Raw genomic sequence first — 20,450 nt, 5'->3', positions numbered from 1 at the left:
CCCATTACTGGGTATATACCAAAAGGACTATAAATCATGCTGCTATAAAGACACATGCACGCGTATGTTTATTGCAGCACTATTCACAACAGCAAAGACTTGGAACCAACCCAAATGTCCAGCAATGATAGACTGGATTAAGAAAATGTGGCACATATACACCATGGAATACTATGCAGCCATAAAAAATGAATTCATGTCTTTTGTAGGGACATGGATGAAATTGCAAATCATCATTCTCAGTAAACTATCGCAAGGACAAAAAACCAAACACCGCATGTTCTCACTCATACATGAGAATTGAACAATGAGAACACATGGACACAGGAAGGGGAACATCACACTCTGGGGACTGTTGTGGGGTGGGGGGAGGGGGGAGGGATAGCATTAGGAGATATACCTAATGCTAAATGACGAGTTAATGGGTGCAGCACACCAGCATGGCACATGTATACATATGTAACAAACCTGCACATTGTGCACATGTACCCTAGAAATGGATATTTTAAGAAAAGGATAATAAACCCTAAAATAAATCTCAAAAGATTTTTTCATTAATTTAAGTAGAAGAAACAGGATGTTTTTAGCTATTTATTCATCTTAGAAATTCTTGCATGGTTTAATTGGCCCTGCATATACATGGAGTGATAGGTGGTAGTTCCCTCCCTTCTGCTCCGAATTAGGGGGCCAGAATACCACTTCCCTTCTTTTCTCATGGCCTTATTGGCATTACACTGTGTTTTGATGATAGCTGGTTTAAGACAAAAGCCATAAAGGGAATACTAATGGTCTGCATTTACGTGGTTTAAAGAAATCATATATTGTTGTATATTAAAGGTATCAACGTAAATACAATTATGCCCTTTTTGCTACATTAAAACTTGACTGTAACTTTGAGGGCTATGGTTTTAAAACTGGTTATGTGAGTGGAAATGCATGGTTCCTGAAACTATTTCCACATTCCCTGAGGTTTAGTAGAAGCTTCAAATTTCCTACTGTTTCTCCAATTGAACTTCAGTGCTTATCTAAGGTCCATGTTAAAGTAGCGCAAAAGCTTTCTTTTGGAAAAAAAAGATAGCCATAGCTAAAGTGTAGTTGGAAACCTCCATGAAATTCTTTACCTTCACATACCATATTTTTATGTTGTTTCCTCTTTATAACAATTTAAAACAATCTTGAAGCATTTTGTTGACTTTATTATGTTTTCTTTGCCCAGATGCTTTCTTCGGTCTACAACTCCCACATTTTCCGTAACATCACTTATCACATTGTGCATTTATTTTCTTAGCATTATGTAGAACAAAATTTCACAACTGGCCATGAAACAAGGGCACAGGGAGAACTGGGGCAAACATAGTATTTGGGAGTGTACCTCGGTGAGAGAGAAACGTATCTAATTGATATAGACAAGGTCTAGATAATAAGAAAGAAGCAGGTGTCTCTTTCATGCACAATCCCCCTCTAAAAGCACTTGAAAGGGTTAAATTTTGAGACAAAAGAGACCACTCTAAAACTTCAGGATCTCGGCTTACTCTTGGTCATTGCTCATGTTCTACCAGACATTGTCCCAAACAGCTAAAAGTGTAAGCCTTGATCTCTGTGGTATTTTATAATTTCAAAACAAAGGAGCTCAGAGATGGAAAACTGAGGCTCAAAGAAGTCAGGACAAGGTGGTATCACAAAAGAGGAATGCTTAAAATACCAACTGATCTTTCCTCCTACCTTTAAGTTGAATGGCTCATAAATTATCTCATATGTCTCTACATATTACAAGAAATAAAACTATGTGGTTGCATGGTCCTCTGACTACACTTCCCATTAGAAATCTACAGACAAAAATCTCTTCTTCATGTTTCTCATATTAAGTCTAAGCTACATCTGACTTCAGTGAAGATGGCAAATAGCTGTTCCTCTTCCTTAAGCTCACCGTATATTTAACAAAAACTCTATTAAATAGCCCTTCCTCTCTCTTCCTTAAGCTGCAATGAAATTATATGTTATCCTTATTTTAGGTTGGCATTTATCTTACACAATTAGCCTCTTTTTCTGTTCTGTGTCTTTTGACAAGGAGTTTTATAGGTCATAACGTGAGTCAGTGCAACATGAAGATAAATTGCTTGGAGTAGGGAAAAAACAGAAAAAAAAATGGGATTGACAAAGAGGAAAGGAAATTGGTCAGGTTAGCTAATGAGCCAAGAATGTGAGAACATATATTTACTGATCTTTTTTCTTCCTTTCTGCATCTATAAAGTATCTCCATTTAACAACCTCCTGGGCTTACAAATGTATAACAAGAAAAAAATATGTGAAGAATACTTTACTGTCCCTAATTACCAATTTTGCCCTGGCAACCATCTACTAAAACTAATAATAAAAAGAAGCATGATTTGTTTCTCCTACATTTGGCTGAATTTAGTTAAATTAAAAATAAGGTGTTATTGATATTAGCTTCAGAAGATAAAGATCCAAAGCTGACTTGAGCAGTGATTTAACCAGAAAGTGATTAAATTCTGTGAATATATATGACAGGCCTTATGTCTGAAGATTTTTATATTGACTCTTCTTACGGGCCTTGTTTTAAAAGATGCCAGAACAAATATCTAATAATCTAAGGCAATGGCTAATGGAAATGCTACTGTTACAGCTCGAGGGTAACATATTTGTTTAAGAAATAGGTGTACTAGCCTTCTCTGAGACTTTTTTTCCGTAATTAATGATTAATTGTATTTGTACTATAAATGATGGTGTTTGGATAATGATTACTGACCCATATGCAGCTCCCAAACCACAGCAAACTTTGAAAATTCAATTACAAGTCCAGATGCTGTATACTGCATATGTAAACTGTTTCAGGAAGGAAGATTGCATATTAATAACTTAGTCTATGTGGGTTATCTCTGCAGGCTACCGGATATTTTGCAGAAATAGTTCTTGGGGAAAGCAAAAGGTATACGTATACAGACACTAGACAGTTTCAAGTTTATTTCAACGTACAGCTACATTACATGTTTACTCATAATTAGTATTTTTGTTTCAATTATTAAAATCTCTCCATTTTTTAAAATTACTTATTTGATTAATATCTTTCAAAGATAAAAATAAATCTGAAGTATCAAGCTGTGTATTCTTGATACCACAGAATATTATGTCATTTTTGTGTGCTCAAACTGACTTCCTTCTGATTATAGAGTACAGAATAGCAATTGACATTTTCTGGAAAACTGTAAAAACCAACACTTTCATAAATGAAGACCACCACCAACCGAAATTTATATCTAGTAGTAGATATGTCCAATTTTAAAAAAAAAATAGCATTTATTAAGTTTTACTGCTTATTATAGTTATTAATTAAACTATTTACCCAATCATGTATTTTCTAGACACCTCCTATGAACCAGGATCTGTACTTGCTGTCCCAGTTATAAAGTAAAACAGCCTGTCCTTCCTGCACTCAAGGTGACAGCTCCATAAGTGGGGAGCTTGTTGAAAATGCAGAATTTGGGGAACTATTCACAGAGATTTTTATTAAGTTACACTGAAAAATCCTGGGAATAGCTATGATCTCCTGTCTGGTGATTTGGATGTGATAGTCTCTTAAACATATTTTGAAATATACTTGCCCAAAGAATGGCAAAAGACCCAGCCATCCCTCCTCATGTGGCTGCTGAGGGAGATATATTCATAATAAAAAAAACTGCCCAAAACAAAGTCTCCTTTTTTTTTTCATTTATTTTTTTCTACCACTTCAGTTCACATCTTATTTTCTTCCATTTAATAGTTTTCTGCTGTTAGACAAGACAACAGGAAATTTGGATGCTCCATTCCACACCAAATGAATCAGGACCTCGAGGTGGAAAAAAAAAAAAAGTGGAGATCTGCTTTTTCTTCTTTTTCTTTCTTCTTTTCATTAATCTCTATCTGGAGAAACATTGGTCTTGGAAATGAATTGACATAGTAACGTGACCTTAGACAAATCAATTAAGTTTCTCGACCCCTGACTTTTTTTTTTATCTGTACAATGCTGTTTTTACTAAGGATTTATTAATGTCCTTCCAGCTCTGATATTTTCTTATTGATTCCAATTACATTTCAGCTTTACTCATTTTATTTTTGATACAAATTCCTTTGATGGAATGTCTTTAAACAAAAAATTTGAGATTTAAAAAAATTGTAATCTTTGATAACTTCTACATTTATCATCCTCCTTATTTTAAATTTATTTTGTTTATCACTATGCTAATCTTCAAGTCTTGAAGTCAACTCAGACTGGAAAATATATGAAAGCCCAGTTCTTGTTTCTTTCCTATTTGCATTTGCTTTTTATAGAAATCTGGAAAAATTAACAAATTATAAAATGGTTTACTAATTATTTCAAATATCTTTTCTAGGGTTTCTAACTGCTTTTCATTCATTGGAGATGACAGTTCCAAATATAATCACCTTTGTAAATGAAGAGGATTGAATTTTAATCGGAAGAATGAGAAAATAAAAGTGCTATGATTAGAAAAACTTGAGGTTTATTCTAACCAGCCAGCAAAGATCTTTAAAAACTTCAGAAGAATTGCAGAATTAAAAAAAAATTATGTGGCAAGAACTCTCGATTGGATAGATAAATACAGGTAATAGATATCTTTGAGGTAAAATAGAACCTCAATTTAAATAGATTAATGTAAGAATTTAAAAAATGCTGATGAACTTGATATATTACAATAATCTTTCCTGGGCTGAAGGAAATATAAATAGGAGCAAGCCACAGTGGAAAAAACATACAATCTGTCTCACCATGTGAGAGGGTTGTCCTGAAAACATCTGACACCTGGAATGCCCTTTTCTCCAAGTATGCAAGTCCTCCAAATATCCTGAGGCTAATATAATGCCATCAAGTAAATGGACTTTGTTTATATACATGGGAACTTTTTAAGAAATCAAAACAGATTAAAATTCTCGAAAGCAGTATGATTGATCAAGAACTAAATCTATCCATAACTGAGAATTTGCACAACCTGGGCAACAAGCATTTTCCAGGAATAAATTGCTATTCATCCATAGTGTGTAAATGACTCTTCCAAAACGATTTTGAGAGATGTCACCATCTTATCTTATTTTTTTCTTCCTGTTCCATCTTCCACTGTCTCAAACTCTCTTCACTTCGTTCCTCAGGAACAGCTTTCATCTGCTCTTACTTCCTTTAAATATGTGATAATCTTTGCTCATTGACTCTATTTTCCTAAGATATGGTTGTTCTAATTGATTTTACCTCAGCAGACATTAGGAGCATTGTAAAAATTAATAACAATCTTACACAAGAATCTTTCTTAATACTATGAAATATAATCAGGTTTACCATTTTTATAAATCTCTTTGTTTAGAGTAAAACAGGTGATGATATGGCTTTATCATCAAGGGATTCACCTCAGTGCTAACCTAAAAAGAGAGGAAATTAGTTCTGATATAGGATCCAAACACAATTAAGCATTTTAACTCATGCATACAATAATCTGTCTCAATCAACTGCTACTCTTCTGTTATACAATGAATTTCCTTCTTTCAATTATTTTCTAAGAAGCATTCTATTTTGGGCATAAAATATTGATTTCCATGAACAAAAATTCATGAAGGTACAGCACAAGCGTGAAGACTTTAGATTTATCTATGATTTGTGAGCAGGGGCTATTAATTTTGGTTGATTTTGAGAGAACATTTGAATTGATTAGTATTAACTATTTTTACATCAGTAGAGACTGAGTTACCATATACATATAGATGTGTATATGCATACCTATGTATTTTTTTTTTAAATAATGGGAGTAATGGGGTAAGATAAACTCGTATAGACTAAAGAAAATAAATGCGTATAGATTAAAAAAATAAGTTGGCAAATTTGAATTGTAGTATACAGAAGTACAACCTATTATAAATATATGTATGTATTAAGTATGATGAGTAATTACTCCTGTAATAACTATGTCTCCAAAAACCCTTCCTGGAAAATTGTTTTCTCCTAAATGTGCTGCTGCAGTTAACTTGTATTTTCCTATTGAAACACTGTTGCAATATGCTATGTTGCTTACTTGCTTGAGTACACGGTACTTGAGTAAACTCTGTGACAGCAGGGAGGGACCACACCTCTCTTTTTCTCATTCTTTTTTGTCCAACACCTTGTCTAATATATGAACAGAGTTGTGGCTTCATAAATACCCACTGAAATAAATGAGAGGCATATTTTAGGCCCTGGTCACTTCTGCAAAGTCATGCTCAACCTCAATGCCAGTAATCTGGTATGTTATTTTTTGTTATCTTTTTTTTCTAACAGTGGAATAAGTATTGCAGTGATTTTATATTATTATGTCCTATGTTATTGACCCTAACGCTTCCATTGGATACCTTAACACCATCTGTTCTATGCATCACTGCAGAGAAAGGTTGATGAAAGATTGATACCTGTCATCTTAGGAAGTCATTTGTGCACTGGTTAAAGCAATTATAGGTGGGATAGTCTCTGAAAAATGTCCATTTTCCTTTTGTAAAGTAATTCTGTTATTTATGTCATGTCTCCATTGATGAGCCCACTGTCTCTCAAACTATTCACTAGCCACTTTCTAATTTTATAATCTCCAAACCTTTGGAATTTGCCAACACAACAGAGCGTTAGATGATTTTCTTGGACTTCATGCTTGATCTGCTTCAATCTATACTATTTGTTATAAACCTTGATGACTGACAGATCAGACCTATCATCTTGGATCCTCCGTAGTGTCATAATTTTGTCTTTGACAGATTATAACTTAAAATGGCTGAGAATACTTTGTCAACTTTAAAGTGTATCTGCAACATTTTCAAGTATATCATAACCTTTCCCTTATGAGAGTCAGTTAACTATTTTTAACTAGTTGCATTAAAAAGTGAAAACTTTTTCATTTCTAAATATGCTATTGTCTTCTAAGTAAATTAGGATAAAGTACTTTCTACTGAAAATCAAAATTATAAATCTGTTACCTTCAAACTTACTATGTACTTGTGAGTTTTTTATGTTAGGGAGTACTTGAGTATAATGGGAGATCAATATAAAACCTCATTTAAGAAACAGTTTTGCATCTAAAATGATGCCTAATAGCTGAGGCAGTAGAAGTTTTGCGCATTCCTGATAGAATTCTTCTTCATGAGTAAAAAAAATTCAAGACAAATGTATTATGAATCTGATTTTTTTCATATTTATACCAAAATAAAGAATGTTACATTATGAAATCATCACTTGTTTTTACTGAGAGTGTTAAATTGTGGAGAACTAGTTATTTTCTCATAAGGCTTGTCTGTGGTTACTGTTCAGTTACAATTGATGTCCTTAATGGCAGCGGAAACATCCATATCCACCATATCAGTCACATTCCAAGTAGCTGACTGTTGAATGCTTGGTGCATTAAGTAAGAGGCATCGACCAAGAATATTGAGAAAATTAAAGGGTTGTTAGAATAGAAAAAAGTTGAAAAAATATGGTTAGTGAGAAATGCTGTATAGTAGCATCCTTAAAATTTGACAGAAAAGTTGATCTCATCGAGAGTAGAAGAGTGGTTACAGTGTCATTTTTAACATAAGTTGAATATGTACTTAATTTTTAGTAGGAATGGTGTATTCTCTGAATTTGTAGATAAAAGTTATTTTATTTAATCAGTTTCTACAGCCTTTCACCTTTCTCATCCATTTTATTATATCTATAAATGTTTATCATTTATTATCTTGTATATCTTCTTTTACATTTCTTATATGGATCTCTTGGAGTGAAGCGACCAGATGGTAGACACTTTTCATGAGTAGCTGTGATATGGGCGTGCTGGGAAGGGAAGGGCATGGTCCCTTTAAATGATACGGAAGTGGGGAAGGGAAGTGCTGGGTAAAGGAGGGCATAGTCCCTGCCTAGGGCTTCACCTGCCTTCTGCCCAAATGTTGCATTTCCTAAGACCACTCTCGGCCGCTATGCCCCCATCCTGTGTCTATAAAAATCTCTGAGACCCTAGCAGGCAGACACACAAGCGGCTAGACATCGAGAGGATGTCAAGAGGAGCACGCAGGTAGAAGATACCGGCAGGCCAGCAGGCCATCGGCCAGCAGAATGATGCAGAATTTGGCCAGAGCAGTTGGAGAAGCTCTATGGCCCCACATCAGGGAAAAACCATCTCCCTTCTGGCTCCCTCATCTGCTGAGACAGACTGCCACTAAATAAAACCTTGCACTCATTCTCCAAGCCCAGGTGTGAGCCAATTCTTCCAGTATATCAAGGCAAGAACCTGGGGTACAGAAAAGCCCTCTGTCCTTGTAAGAAGGTAGGGGGTGTAATTGAGGTGGTTAACACAAGCCTATAGACGGCAAAACTAAAAGAGCACCCTGTAACACTCGCCCACTGGGGCTTCAGGAGCTGTAAACATTCACCCCTGGACACTGCCGTGGGGTCAGAGCCCCACAGCCTGCCCATCTGTATCCTCCCCGAGAGGTTTGAGCAGCAGGGCACGGAAGCAGCAAGCCACCTCCCCTGTCACATGCCCTGCAAAGGGGACAAGGAAACCTTTCCCCTTTCAGGTGCTATCACATTACCTGTATAAGTAGTCATTCCACAAATATTAACTTGAGCTAAATTTAATAAATTTATTACGGAGATTAATTGGAATAAAAAAATGCTTCAAGTACAATCATTTCTTTTCCTCTGTTATCTGGGACATAACCAAAAGTTAGAAGTTCAATATTAAAAAGATGATTCTCACACAAACCTAGGATAAACATATTATAAAATTATATACAACTCATTAATGAGGGAACAAAAAGAAGGTAAAACTGGTTTAAAATACATTTTGTGGAACTGGCATATAAAGAAAGACAATGTAGGGAGAAATGTTAAAATAAGACTGCTAGATAAAATACAGCACTTGTTAATGGCCTATAAAATAATATGTTAATCTTTCATGTTTTCTACAAAGAGAAATCTGCAAGTTGGCATGTAAATTCATACAAAGTTACATACATATAATAATTGTTCTGTTGCTGTGTTTGTAAGCCAATGTTCAAACTTTAATGTTCAAATTTCAATGTTCAACGTTGAGCATTGAAAGTTACTTCCACACTGTCTTTGCTTTTTTTTTTGAAGTTTTTAATGATTTTTTTAAACAGAGTCAATAAACTCTTAAATATGGCCTAATAAAAATGTCTGCTTTTTCCCCAACTGTTTATATGGAAGAAATCTTTAACTCCTTTATCCAAAAGAAAACAACTGCTATCATGTTTGTCTCTCTAGGCTGTGAATGGTAGACTTGAATCCCAAAATCTAAGGGCCAACCATAAACTGCAACCAGAATGTAAGAAGACTTAATGAATTCATTTTCTCAAGAATTTTGCAGAAGAGTCTCGGTAGAGGAATTAAGAAATTAGTCACTATAATATACAGACATTGGTGAATAAAGAGTAATAGATTAGACCTATATAAGGAGTGTGGAGAACAAAAACAAACATTTCTTTCCAGAGCCTTGGAGAGGTGGGAGGGGAGAGGGACACAAGGAGAAGCATATGAATACACAGCCATACTTGGATTGTTTTAATTTCATTCCAGTAGAATTGAATGACTGGTTTGCAAGAACATTGCTAAAGGTCAAAAGTATGGGCTACTCCAAAGTAACCTCTGAATATCTAAAAGATGCTGTGTAAATCAAGCCCTCCAACATGGATTGTATTAATAAATATGTTTAAATGCATATGCAAAGGCAAAGACATGTTGTCTTATTTGTTAATTACTTCAAAGCATCAGGTCTTGGGTTCACTAAATTTTAAAACTTGATGTTTTTATATATTACTGTATCTAAAAAGAAAAGCAAAAAACATGAAAAAGCAAAATCAAATATTTTATAATATAAAGTGAAAAAAGGGCATTACATCAAATTTGATGTATTGTGATACTAACATGTCACATCTAGTTTAGTCAGATGTCCTGTTAGGCTTCATTGTCTACATGCTACCATAACTAGAGGTGACAGTTTAGAACATTTTATGTGTTAAAAGGCATAAATAGAAGTAAATTCTTTACAATATCAGGCAGGGAAATTTAGGTCAATTGGTCTGGGCTATCTAATACAAGTGAAAAAAATTCTAAGTGCACAAGGCAAAGGAAAAGCTTAGCTTCAAAAGTTGTGCTAGTGGGGTACACTTCATGCGATCAAATTATATTTGAAAAAGGACTGATTATTTCAATGCTGAAACATATACACACAAGGGCAAAAGATCATTTTTAAACAAAGCAGGCTTCTCTAAGTCCTGCTACAGGATCCTACTTAAAATGGCAAATGCAGATTTCATTGTGATGTTGATACTCTCTTCCTTCCCCCAAGGCTTGCTTTTCAACTTTTCTTGCTTGCAAATTTTCATCCTATGGCGTTAAGTAAGCATTTAGAGGATTTCACTTGGGATAATTCATTCTTACAGTCAGACTCAGTTATGTGTGCAACAACGGCCTATCTATTCTGACATTACCGGAAATGAAGAAATGATTTTTTTTCTTTCCGCAGACGATAAGCCTCATAAAATCTTTCTTTCAAACACCTTAAGAGTCCCTATGTGTTTCCTAGCTACTTTTAGCTTAAAGTATTGTACTATTTGGTGACATGTTCAGCGTAAAAAGTATTTACATCCTACAGATTCAAATAAAAAATTGCTATAAATCATAGGCAAAAATTAGTGGTTAGATCATCCGTTAGAATATCTGCCAATGACAAGGTTATTTCAATATCTAGATTGATTTTATATGTTGAAAATAAAATGCTACAACCCTTTTCTCTGGAGGGCAAATGTAAAAATAAATTTAACCTATTTATGGGGCATTAATGTAAAAATCAGTTACTTGTTTTACAAATGAGATGTGGAAGAACTACAGAATGTTAGAATTTAAGTTTTTTCTTAAAGCATTCAGCCTACTATATCATTTTATTTATATATTTTATATTGGGATGAATATACATTTAAAAAGGGAGAAGTAATTTTTCTAAAAGATAAATTGAAAAGATAAAAGTGAGACTATCCAATGAGTAGACATAATTTCAGCACACTGGTATCACAAATTTTAATACCTAGTCTTATAATTTCTAAAGAATGTATTATTAAAAGAAAGAAAATTATTATTTAAAAGATAGAGTAAACTTTGCTCCCCCAGGCTGACTTCCGATGTCCTTGATTTTTTTTTATACTTCGTATTTTAGATAATTTTATCTTCTTATTTTCTGTTCACGATATCTTCTGCTTCTATGTTGCTAGCCATATTTCATCTATGTTAATAAATACCTAAAGATATCCAGTGACCTTTAGATTACTTCATTTTCATTGATAAGATCCTAATTCCCAGCCCCAACTTCTTCCTTCACACAATGTTGGGTCTAATTTTCAGAATTTGAGAGAGTAGAAGAATAAGAAAAAGACTTGGTGTTCGGGACAAGGGATACATGTTATAGTGACACAGTTGAGAGTATCAGAAAGTGTATAGAACTAAATTGGCCCCACAACAGTGGAGGGCCTGAATGTTTAACAGCAGTGACCCCTACATAGTAGAATTTCAGGTGACAATTTTATTTTCGGATTAATTGATTAGTTGACTTGCCTTTATTGGATAATTTTACTATTTTGGACTTGTATTACCTATAAAATATTGGCAAATTCATTTTCAAAAAAGACACTAAGATGACTGGGATTCCATATATTTGGAGTAGCAGAAAAATCCCCAATTAAACAATGACTACAAACTATTGGAAGCAAATCTAATGAAGTTCACTATCTACCTGGAATATATGAATTTAGGAAGAAAAGCTTCATCAAGCCAGATAGACCTAAAATAAACAAAAATAAAGGCATTTGCAACTTTTTCTTTTGGTAAGTTTTTTCCTACTAATTTTTCGTGTGTCCCCAGCTTCAGCTTATTACTTGCCACTCTCGTCTTCTCTTTTTTTCATTATTGAAACTTAGTCAATCACATGTTTTTGTCTAATCAACTTACTATTTATTGATCTCCTAAAGAAGACATTCTTCATATATTAGAAACCTGTTCTACAGTTTTTATCATAGATTGATAGTACCTCTCACTTATTTTCATGTTCTAGGCAATGGGTAGCTTTGTTCTGCAGCTAAAATATTCTATGAAACTATGATCAAAAGTGCCACGAACAAAAGTGAATGGACTTTTGATGAGAATGTGGGGTTCACTAAGTGTGTTGCATTCTATATGTAAAATGTAAGTTTTGGAGTCAAGATTGGAATACAGATTTTAACATATATTATAATCTACCATTACAAAGTAAAAGTAATCTGCCATTGCTTTTAATGGCAAAACCACAATTGCTTTTGCACCATCCTAATACTTTCCATATATGATCTTAAATAGAAATATATAACTAGAGACTTACTCATATTTAAAATGAAGATAAATAATAATATTGATAAAGTTGTCTTATTTTATCAAATGAGATAATATGTAAAATTTTTAGCACAGTGTTTGAAATATAGTAAATTTTCAATAAATATATTCTCACTACTAGTTAGTATTTTATACTGTAGGTGTACATTTTTGGAAAGAGTATGCAATAAATATTTAGCAGTTCTTTTTGTCAATTTTCTTTGGTGGAATAATGTTTCTAAGTTTGAATCAATGAGGTTTAGGTGAACCTGATAAATCTGCAAATTCTAGAAGTTGTCCATGACCCAGTTCTGACTAGTGCATTCTAACTGGATGGTTGTAATTAATTTGTCCAGATATGAACATGTGACCCAATCTAGACGTAAGATTAAATCTTAGCTATTCCCTAGATGAGAGAAATAAAATTCTGACCACATCATTTTATTTCCTGACTCTAAAACTAGCTATTAATTCTCGACATTTTAGTTATACACAATTGTGTTTGAGAGCTATCTCATATCAACTTATGAGATCTGATTATTAAATTTTTGGAAATATTTTGAGGTCATTTTTAGACACACAAATTATTTAAAATAAACATTTTAATTTATAATTAAATTATATTAAAAATAAGGAAAATAAATTACTTAAATTCATCACTTCCCAAGTATTTTGCTATATTTTGCTGTGATTTATGCTACCGAAAATATTTACATAGATGTTTGTATCATGGCAACACTATATAATGGCAAGCTAATGTGCAGCTCTCCAACTTCCTATTAGTGTCCTCAGGTTGTAGCTTGTAACTCAGTCATGAACAGAGAATTTACAGCATGAAAATTAACACCACATATCAGGGTTCGATTTAATATTTTGTTGATTGTGTAGAATAAAAGTAATTAATAAAAGTAAAAATAAACAATGAACAAAAGTATGTTAATAATGCAAATTATTTTTTAAATTACGTCTGTAACCATTAAATTGTGAACCGCCCCAACATACACAGACATATTATCCTTGTATTAAAAAATTATGATTCTCAGAAGAGTGATTGTATCATTGGTGAACAAGTAAAGGTCTTAATTTTACTTTTATCTTACCATTAACGTATATAAAAATAATAACCAATATTCATATTGAAACTCTATTCATTTGCTAATTGCAGTCAGTTATCTATGGATTTAAGAGTCAGGCAAAAATTAACAAAAACTCCCCCTGAAAAGGGAACTAATATTTTATTACTTGTGCATTATATGCTATGCATCTTTATATAAGTTAAACATAAAAAAAATTTGCATATAAAATTTTTGAGTGATAATTCCTTTTTTTTTTTTTCTGAGGTGGAGAGTTGCTCTGTCGCCCACGCTGGAGTGCAGTGGCGCCGTCTCGGCTCACTGCAAGCTCCGCCTCCCAGGTTCACGCCGTTCTCCTGCCCCTGCCTCCTGAGTAGCTGGGACTGCAGGCACCTGCCACCATGCCCGGCTAATTTTTTTGTGTGTTTTTAGTAGACGAGGTTTCACCGTGTTAGCCAGGATGGTCTCGATCTCCTGACTTCGTGATCCACCTGCCGTGGCCTCCCAAAATGCTGGGATTACAGGCGTGAGTCATCATGCCCGGCCAGATTCTGAAATTTTAGAGAAGCTACAAGCCTAGTCAAAAAAAGGCTATTATTGCTCAACCTCAAAGGCAAATTCTGTGATGTGAATCTCAAGCTGTTACTTACTAAAGTATGACAATTCTCAGGAAGACAACTTTTCTCAATACCTTTCTAAAATATGATCAATGTTAAAAAAAAAAAGAAAACCCAAGACCCGTCTATCTGATGTCTTCAAGAGACCCATCTCACATGTAATGGCATCCATAAGCTCCAAGTAAAGGGTTTGAGAAAGATCTACCACACACAGAAAATATAAAAGTGCAGGAGTCACTATTCCTACATCAGAAAAAAGACTTCAAACCAATAACAGTAAAAAAGAGCAAAGAAAGGCATTACATAATGATAAAGGGTTCAATTCAACAAGAAGACTAAGCTATCTTAATTATATTTGCACCCAACATTGGAGCACCCATATTCATAAAACACATACTTCTAGATCTACAAGGAGCCCTAGACAGCCCACACAATAATTGTGGGGAACTTCAACAACTCACCAGCAGTATTAGACAAATCATCAAGGCAGAAAACTAACAAAGAAATTCTGGACTTAAGCTTCACATTTGGTCAGCTGGACGTAATAGACACCTACAGAATTTCCCATTCATCAACGACAAAATACACATTTTTCTCATCTGTATATAGAACATATTTCAAGATGGACCACATGCTCAGCCATAAAGCAGGTCTCAATAAATTTAAAAAATATATAGAAGTCATACCAACCACATTCTCGGTACACAGAGGAAAAAATATAAATCAATGCCAAGAAGATGTCTTAAAATCACAAAATTGCAAGGAAATTAAACAACTTGCTCCTGAATAACTTTGAGGCAAACAACAAAATATAGGCAGAAGTGAAAAATATTCTTTGAAATAAGTGAAGAGAGACAAAACATATTAAAATTTCTGGGATATGGTGAAAGCAGTGTGAAGAGGAAAGTTTATAGCTACACACCTACCTCAAAAATTTAGGAAGATTGCAAACTAATGATCTAACATCACATCTAGAGGAACTAGAAAAACAATAACAAGCTAACTCCAAAGCGGGCAGAAGAGAAGTAGTAAGTAAAATCATTGTGGAGCTGAATGAAATTGAGACCCCAAAACCCATACAAAGAATTAACAAAACCAAAAGTTTATTTTTTGAAAATATAAACAAGATTGTTAGACCACTAGCTAGATTAACAGAACAGAGGGAAGGTCTAATTATGCACAAAGAGAAATGAGAGGTGACATTACAACCAATCACACAGAAATACAAAAGATCCTCAGACTATTATAAGCACCTCTATGCACAAAAACTAGAAAATCTAGAAGAAATAAATTCCTGAGAACATGCAATCTTTAAAAATTGAATGGGAAAGATATTGAAACACTGAACAGATCAATATTGAGTTCTGAAATTGAATCAGTGATTTAAAAAAAAAAAAAACCTGCTAATCAAAACAACTCTAGACCAACTGGATTCACAGCCAAATTCTACCAGATGTATGTAGAAGAGTTGTTACAAATTCTACTGAAACTATTTCAAAAAATTAAGAAGAAAGGATCTCCCCCACAAGTCATTTTACAAAGCCAGCATCACCCTAATATCAATGCCTGACAAAGACACAACAACAAAGAAAACTACAGGCCAATATCTCTGATTAATAGAGATGCAAAAATCTTCAACAAATTACTAGGAAACCAAATTCAATAGCACATCAGTTAATTCACCAAGATTAAGTAGGCTTCATTCCTGGGATTCAAGGTTGGTTCAACATGTGGGATTTAATAAATGTGATTTACCACATAAACAGAATTTAAAACAAAAAAAAATGACCATCTCAAGAGATGCAGAAAAATATTTTAATAAAATCCAACATCTGTTTATGATAAAAACTCTCAAGACACTAGATATTAAAGGAACATGCTCCTTAATAATAGCCATCTATGTCAAACCCATGGCTGACATCATACCGAACAGGCAAAAACTGGAAGCATTCCCTTAAGAGCTGTAACAAATTATGGATGGCCACTCTCACCACTCCTATTCAACATAGTTCTGAAAGTGCTAGCCAGAGGAATCAGCAAGAGAAAAAAAAAAAAAAAAAAAGGCATCCAAATAGAAAAAGAAGTCAAACTCTCTCTCTTCACCTGATATTATTCTACACCTAAAGACTCCTACAAAAGGCTCCTGAACTGATAAATTATTTCAGGAAAGCTTCAGGATACAAAACCAATGTACAAAAATCTGTCACATTTGTGTACCCCAATAACGTTCAAGCTAAGATTGAGAACAAGAACATAATCTCATTTAAAATAGTTACAAAAATTAAAATACCTAGAAATACATCTAACCAAGGAGGCAAAAGATCTCTAAAAACTGTAAAACACTGGTAAAAGAACCCATATATGACACAAATGCAAAATTATTCCATGCTTATGAATTGGAAGAATCAGTCAGTATTGTTAAAATGGCCATATTGTCCAAAGCAATCTACAGATTCAATGCTATCCCTATGAAACTATGAATATCATTTTTCACAGAATTAGAAAAAAAAAAGACGATTCTAAAATTCATTTGGAGCCTCCAAAACCCTGAGCAGTCAAAGCAATTCTATGAAGAAAGAACAAAAGATAAATATCTAATATCCAAATTGTAGTTGTAGGTAAGCCATGGCATTTTGCCTATGCCCTTTCCTTTTCATTCCGTAGTAGGTTTTACAATTGCAAATGTCTCACGTGTGTGCATACATATCTGTGTATGTGTTTCCATGAGTGTGCGTAAACTAAGAAAGCCCTTTTAGTCCACATTACCTGGGAGCAATTAATAGTCATATGATAAAAATAAGTATACAAAAATAAAAATTACATTTACAGAAGCTAAAAATCAACAGAGTAAAAGTCATCATTCTTAATATTCATAGAAATGTGGAGACACACCCTCTATTTCCATAAGATGTCCAAACAATGTTTGAGTTAAGCTGCTCGAATTCTCAATAGTTTACACGGATGTCAGTTCATAAGCAGTACACATAGAACATGGAGACTAGTATAATTCCTGAAGGATTAATTTACAAATGGATGGATTAGGGTTGGGGTAGACATACCACAAAGGATAGTGAAGTAACCTGTCACTTCCTAGCAGCCATTTCCTTACCACAAGCACATCTGAAGGAGAAGGTGCATTACTCATAATCAGAAGTAAAACATCCTGTACAGTCTGTGTTTTGTTTGAATCAGTGGTTAAAGATGTAGCTACTTACAGGGAAGAGGTAAGATGGATTAGTATATTGGTCTAACTCTTCATCCTTCGCAGCTCCTGTTACAGGTTCACCATGAGCTGAGGCCAATTAGGAGTCAGAGGACCCAGAAGACACAATGTACATTAAAAAAGGTAATGGGAAAAAATGGCACATGAATCTAAAGAAGCAAATAAGGTATCTTTCACAGTTTAGAAACATTAGCTTTCATAGAGATAACTTTTTCAAACACATACATGAGATAGTGTCTCTAAAATGCTTAGGACAATGTCTGGCTTGCATGAAAGAGGTTCTAAAAATTTGTTAGGTTTGGCCAGGCACAGTGGCTCACACCTGTAATCCCAGCACTTTGGGAGGCCGAGGCAGTGATCACCTGAGTTCAGGAGATTGAGACTAGACTGACCAACATGGAGAAACCCCGTCTGCACTAAAAACACAAAATTAGGAGTGCTAGCACATACCTATAATCCCAGCTACTTGGGAGGCTGAGGAAGGAGAATTGCTTGAACCCAGGAGGCAGAGGTTGCAGTGAGCCAATATTGTACCATTGCACTCCAAGCTGGGCAACAAAATCAAAATGCCATCAAAAGAAAAGAAAATTAGATTCATTTTTCTTCCTATATTTGCAAAATTTTCCAGCAAGAATGAGTAAATAGAAGAATCAAGGGCCCTTTTCTCTCAGAAGAAAGCATTTACTATGTTAAAGGGACATAAGCTGCATGTTGATGATACACCATTACATAAATATTTGACAACATCTGCTCCTTTATGAAGTAATTGGCATCAAGATTTAATCTATCAAATACATTTACTATGTGCCATTTTGTATAAAACATATTTATATTGCTTTGAAATGAGCAGATATTTGCAATGATACTGTCCTTGAGTGGAGTGTTCATATTACTTTAATTTGGTCTGATAATATTGGGTAGCAAAATCTAATGGTTGTGGGACACAAACTCTGTTAACATTGGTAACTGAGGTACGCATTCAACTATTTTTGTATATACTTAATAGTTTTTGATGCTTCCTGGTGTACCTCTTGCTGTGGATTTCCAGCCAGTGCCAAAGATCTTGTTTGTATATACATATATTGAGTAGATATAGCAAAGTAAATAGTTTCTACAGGACTCCATGTCATTGATTTCACACCGTGATAGGCAGCAGTTGTTCCAGAATCTCTGCTAAAACTCCTCATATCTAATAGCACTGCAAATAAGAGAATGGACTTTATTCATGCCAAAGTCAAACAGAATCCTCTAAAAATTTAAGGGAATAATGGTTTTAATGCAAATATTTCTTTTTTGAATTCTAAAATATAGCTTTAGAAATTTATTGGAAAAAAATATATGTATCGTCTACTCTTGATACCTTGAAGAAAAATCTGTCCTGAATTTTTGTACATTTTTTTCTCTAGACATAAATGAAAAAGAATTTTAGAAGACTACTTTACCAGAACTGTTAACATCTAGTAACTTTCAGTTGTATGTGATTTGGGGAAAGAGAAGAGGAGAGAGATAAGGTATTAGATACATTTTTGCCAATGACAGTTAGTAGAAAAAATTAAAATGATATGGGCATAACATCTCTAACCAAGCACAATTTCATTGCAAATATCTGTTCAGCTCAAAGCAATATAAATCTATTTTATATAAAATGTTATACAGGAAATATATTCAATAGCTTCAATCTTGATGACAATTACTTCATAAAAAAATTTCAAACATTTATGCAATGATAAATTGTCAACATGCAACTTGCCCATGCCAACTATATACTTCATTGTTTTCATTATCAACAATTCTTTATACCTCCTCTTCTTCTAGCTGCCACTTAATTTGTCAGCAGAATTTTCTAGAAAGGTGTTAGAGATCAAGAATAGTTTTTAAAATGCTGATGATAGAGAAAAAGGACATGATTAGGAAAGAACAGAGAAACAGTGGTAATAACCAATTTTAACATTTTTCAGAATACGAAAGTAAAAAAAATGATAGTAGATTCATGTTATGACATGTAAAAAAAACTATGCTTAAAAAGAAGTGTTTCTGTTTTTCGTTTTGTCTACCTACTGGCAACCTCCTCTGTCTGCTGTAAAATGCTGCTAGGAAAAGATGTTGTAGAGAACTTATAGATCTTTGTGTAATTTTATATCTCATTTTAAAAAGTATGCCAATGACCGATAGATGTATACTAGTTAAGGTAATCTGAGTGGATCAAATTGAGCACCCCTGATTTCAAAAAATATTCCAAATAGATTACCTATGGGTATCTTGATTCTGGTAGAGGCTGTCTGTAGACTTGATGGTCAGTCAGTAATTACATCATAGTAAAAATCATGTTGGTTCAATCAAATGAAATATTATTTATTTAAAAATATAACAGTATGCCTCAAATATGTATGAAATATATTTCTACACTGATATACAAAAACCCAATTTTCTAATATATTGTGTACAAGAAGCATATAGTTTGATGTTGCAAACCATAGTTGGGTGGTCTGTTAGATTTTACAATAAACATACTGCTCAGTAGGATCACAGAGGAATGTGTGGTAATCAGGTAAGAGTGATGAGGTGAATATATTGGCAACCTGGAGGTTTGAAAAAGACATCTGAGCAATTCTTGTAATTCTTTATATTTCCAAATTATATAGCAAAGGCAGAATTAAGCACAGAAAAAAAATGATAAGGCAAAAAGAAGAAAACACGATATCTTTTCATTGTCTAGCATGATTTTTTGCATGACCCATGGAATAAAAATATAAGAAATTAACTTTCATAAGCAATATAATCTAACTTGCTTATAAACACAAAAAGCTGTCTTGATCATTAAGATCATGTTTAATCTACAATAATTTTCATTTAGGGAATTTTATAGATTCTTTGAAGTATCAAAATATCTGTACATAATTATAGCACCAATTATATGAGTTGCAGAGGTAAATTCTGCTTGAGCAAACATAAGAGAGCATATGTTTTCTTTATTTTTTTGCTTCATAGACATTTTTTCTTTTTAGAATAAAACTCTCTTCACAACCAGAAAAATATATTTCAATCTGGTTTTTAATTTAAAAATAAGTCATGTGGTTCTTCATGATTAGTCTCTGATTTGAAAGCTTAGTCATTTGGAAAAAGTA

General features: G+C 33.7%; 1 long non-coding RNA gene across 1 annotated transcript; it reads right to left on the bottom strand.

The window, feature by feature from the left end:
- Positions 1 to 3,721: 3,721 nt before the first annotated feature.
- On the bottom strand, positions 3,722 to 18,518 carry LOC129051285 (uncharacterized). The gene is made up of 3 exons (XR_008515388.2): positions 18,354 to 18,518; positions 17,318 to 17,394; positions 3,722 to 5,424 (listed from the first exon to the last, which is right to left on the bottom strand). It is a non-coding gene; the product is annotated as an uncharacterized LOC129051285 (long non-coding RNA).
- Positions 18,519 to 20,450: the final 1,932 nt, after the last annotated feature.

The sequence above is a fragment of the Pongo abelii genome, chromosome 19 (genome assembly GCF_028885655.2).
Source record: "Pongo abelii isolate AG06213 chromosome 19, NHGRI_mPonAbe1-v2.0_pri, whole genome shotgun sequence".
Lineage (NCBI taxonomy): Eukaryota > Metazoa > Chordata > Mammalia > Primates > Hominidae > Pongo > Pongo abelii.
Note: the sequence above shows the minus strand (reverse complement) of the source record. Positions and strands in the feature narration are given on the sequence as shown.